Source organism: Salvelinus namaycush, unplaced genomic scaffold, assembly GCF_016432855.1.
Source record: "Salvelinus namaycush isolate Seneca unplaced genomic scaffold, SaNama_1.0 Scaffold2048, whole genome shotgun sequence".
Lineage (NCBI taxonomy): Eukaryota > Metazoa > Chordata > Actinopteri > Salmoniformes > Salmonidae > Salvelinus > Salvelinus namaycush.
Window position 1 is genome coordinate 17,501 of NW_024058840.1, and position 4,600 is coordinate 22,100.

Consider the following 4,600-nt stretch of genomic DNA (forward strand, 5'->3'; position numbering starts at 1 on the left):
GCCCCTATTGAAATCGAATGAAAACGAATTTAAATGACCTGCAGACACCCATGCCCGCTATGGGAGCACCATACTACGGGCACAAGTCAGTGGCCACCGGCCTAAGGGATTTATGGAGCTTTTATATAAAATGTCTGTACTCATCCTCCCCTCCGTGCACCTGGTATTATTTTTGGGTTACCAGGTGCTCCTATTCTAATCGAATGAAAATGAATTTAAATGACCTGCAGACACCCATGCCCGCTATGGGAGCACCATACTATGGGCACAAGTCAGTGGCCACCGGCCTAAGGGATTTATGGAGCTTTTCAAAAATAAGGTCTGAATACTTTCTAAGTTGAACTTTTCAGGAAAAACGACAGAGTGCCCTCTTTTTGGGTTACCAGGTGCCCCTATTTAAATCGAATGAAAATGAATTTAAAGGGCCTGCCCACACCCATGCCCGCTATGGGAGCACCATACTACGGGCACAAGTCAGTAGGCACCGGCCTAAGGGATTTATGGAGCTTTTAAAAAATAAGGTCTGAATACTTTCTAAGTTGAACTTTTCAGGAAAAACGACAGAGTGCCCTCTTTTTGGGTTACCAGGTGCCCCTATTTAAATCGAATGAAAATGAATTTAAAGGGCCTGCCCACACCCATGCCCGCTATGGGAGCACCATACTACGGGCACAAGTCAGTAGGCACCGGCCTAAGGGATTTATGGAGCTTTTAAAAAATAAGGTCTGAATACTTTCTAAGTTGAACTTTTCAGGAAAAACGACAGAGTGCCCTCTTTTTGGGTTACCAGGTGCCCCTATTTAAATCGAATGAAAATGAATTTAAAGGGCCTGCCCACACCCATGCCCGCTATGGGAGCACCATACTACGGGCACAAGTCAGTGGCCACCGGCCTAAGGGATTTATGGAGCTTTTATATAAAATGTCTGTCCGCATCCTCAACACTGACACCACCTTATGTTAGTTTGGGTTACCAGGTGCCCCTATTTAAATCGAATGAAAATGAATTTAAAGGGCCTGCCCACACCCATGCCCGCTATGGGAGCACCATACTACGGGCACAAGTCAGTAGGCACCGGCCTAAGGGATTTATGGAGCTTTTAAAAAATAAGGTCTGAATACTTTCTAAGTTGAACTTTTCAGGAAAAACGACAGAGTGCCCTCTTTTGGGTTACCAGGTGCCCCTATTTAAATCGAATGAAATGAATTTAAAGGGCCTGCCCACACCCATGCCCGCTATGGGAGCACCATACTACGGGCACAAGTCAGTAGGCACCGGCCTAAGGGATTTATGGAGCTTTTAAAAAATAAGGTCTGAATACTTTCTAAGTTGAACTTTTCAGGAAAAACGACAGAGTGCCCTCTTTTTGGGTTACCAGGTGCCCCTATTTAAATCGAATGAAAATGAATTTAAAGGGCCTGCCCACACCCATGCCCGCTATGGGAGCACCATACTACGGGCACAAGTCAGTGGCCACCGGCCTAAGGGATTTATGGAGCTTTTATATAAAATGTCTGTCCGCATCCTCAACACTGACACCACCTTATGTTAGTTTGGGTTACCAGGTGCCCCTATTTAAATCGAATGAAAATGAATTTAAAGGGCCTGCCCACACCCATGCCCGCTATGGGAGCACCATACTACGGGCACAAGTCAGTAGGCACCGGCCTAAGGGATTTATGGAGCTTTTAAAAAATAAGGTCTGAATACTTTCTAAGTTGAACTTTTCAGGAAAAACGACAGAGTGCCCTCTTTTTGGGTTACCAGGTGCCCCTATTTAAATCGAATGAAAATGAATTTAAAGGGCCTGCCCACACCCATGCCCGCTATGGGAGCACCATACTACGGGCACAAGTCAGTAGGCACCGGCCTAAGGGATTTATGGAGCTTTTAAAAAATAAGGTCTGAATACTTTCTAAGTTGAACTTTTCAGGAAAAACGACAGAGTGCCCTCTTTTTGGGTTACCAGGTGCCCCTATTTAAATCGAATGAAAATGAATTTAAAGGGCCTGCCCACACCCATGCCCGCTATGGGAGCACCATACTACGGGCACAAGTCAGTGGCCACCGGCCTAAGGGATTTATGGAGCTTTTATATAAAATGTCTGTCCGCATCCTCAACACTGACACCACCTTATGTTAGTTTGGGTTACCAGGTGCCCCTATTTAAATCGAATGAAAATGAATTTAAAGGGCCTGCCCACACCCATGCCCGCTATGGGAGCACCATACTACGGGCACAAGTCAGTAGGCACCGGCCTAAGGGATTTATGGAGCTTTTAAAAAATAAGGTCTGAATACTTTCTAAGTTGAACTTTTCAGGAAAAACGACAGAGTGCCCTCTTTTTGGGTTACCAGGTGCCCCTATTTAAATCGAATGAAAATGAATTTAAAGGGCCTGCCCACACCCATGCCCGCTATGGGAGCACCATACTACGGGCACAAGTCAGTAGGCACCGGCCTAAGGGATTTATGGAGCTTTTAAAAATAAGGTCTGAATACTTTCTAAGTTGAACTTTTCAGGAAAAACGACAGAGTGCCCTCTTTTTGGGTTACCAGGTGCCCCTATTTAAATCGAATGAAAATGAATTTAAAGGGCCTGCCCACACCCATGCCCGCTATGGGAGCACCATACTACGGGCACAAGTCAGTGGCCACCGGCCTAAGGGATTTATGGAGCTTTTATATAAAATGTCTGTCCGCATCCTCAACACTGACACCACCTTATGTTAGTTTGGGTTACCAGGTGCCCCTATTTAAATCGAATGAAAATGAATTTAAAGGGCCTGCCCACACCCATGCCCGCTATGGGAGCACCATACTACGGGCACAAGTCAGTAGGCACCGGCCTAAGGGATTTATGGAGCTTTTAAAAAATAAGGTCTGAATACTTTCTAAGTTGAACTTTTCAGGAAAAACGACAGAGTGCCCTCTTTTTGGGTTACCAGGTGCCCCTATTTAAATCGAATGAAAATGAATTTAAAGGGCCTGCCCACACCCATGCCCGCTATGGGAGCACCATACTACGGGCACAAGTCAGTAGGCACCGGCCTAAGGGATTTATGGAGCTTTTAAAAAATAAGGTCTGAATACTTTCTAAGTTGAACTTTTCAGGAAAAACGACAGAGTGCCCTCTTTTTGGGTTACCAGGTGCCCCTATTTAAATCGAATGAAAATGAATTTAAAGGGCCTGCCCACACCCATGCCCGCTATGGGAGCACCATACTACGGGCACAAGTCAGTGGCCACCGGCCTAAGGGATTTATGGAGCTTTTATATAAAATGTCTGTCCGCATCCTCAACACTGACACCACCTTATGTTAGTTTGGGTTACCAGGTGCCCCTATTTAAATCGAATGAAAATGAATTTAAAGGGCCTGCCCACACCCATGCCCGCTATGGGAGCACCATACTACGGGCACAAGTCAGTAGGCACCGGCCTAAGGGATTTATGGAGCTTTTAAAAAATAAGGTCTGAATACTTTCTAAGTTGAACTTTTCAGGAAAAACGACAGAGTGCCCTCTTTTTGGGTTACCAGGTGCCCCTATTTAAATCGAATGAAAATGAATTTAAAGGGCCTGCCCACACCCATGCCCGCTATGGGAGCACCATACTACGGGCACAAGTCAGTAGGCACCGGCCTAAGGGATTTATGGAGCTTTTAAAAAATAAGGTCTGAATACTTTCTAAGTTGAACTTTTCAGGAAAAACGACAGAGTGCCCTCTTTTTGGGTTACCAGGTGCCCCTATTTAAATCGAATGAAAATGAATTTAAAGGGCCTGCCCACACCCATGCCCGCTATGGGAGCACCATACTACGGGCACAAGTCAGTGGCCACCGGCCTAAGGGATTTATGGAGCTTTTATATAAAATGTCTGTCCGCATCCTCAACACTGACACCACCTTATGTTAGTTTGGGTTACCAGGTGCCCCTATTTAAATCGAATGAAAATGAATTTAAAGGGCCTGCCCACACCCATGCCCGCTATGGGAGCACCATACTACGGGCACAAGTCAGTAGGCACCGGCCTAAGGGATTTATGGAGCTTTTAAAAAATAAGGTCTGAATACTTTCTAAGTTGAACTTTTCAGGAAAAACGACAGAGTGCCCTCTTTTTGGGTTACCAGGTGCCCCTATTTAAATCGAATGAAAATGAATTTAAAGGGCCTGCCCACACCCATGCCCGCTATGGGAGCACCATACTACGGGCACAAGTCAGTAGGCACCGGCCTAAGGGATTTATGGAGCTTTTAAAAAATAAGGTCTGTACTCATCCTCCCCTCCGTGCACCTGGTATTATTTTTGGGTTACCAGGTGCTCCTATTGAAATCGAATGAGTGCACCTGGTATTATTTTTGGGTTACTAGGTGCTCCTATTGAAATAGAATGAAAATGACACACAAAGACAAGGATTAATTGCAAAAATATTATATTTATTTTGAGTTCTTCATTGATTGATTTGTCTCTCAATTAATGTCCGAGCTTGGCTTGCGTTACGAGGCAAATTATGGTAACGGTAGTAACGTGACTGTGTTTCCAGAGAGTGACACATATGGTCAGCCACAGTTCCCCGGTCTGTAACCGACCCATGGTTAA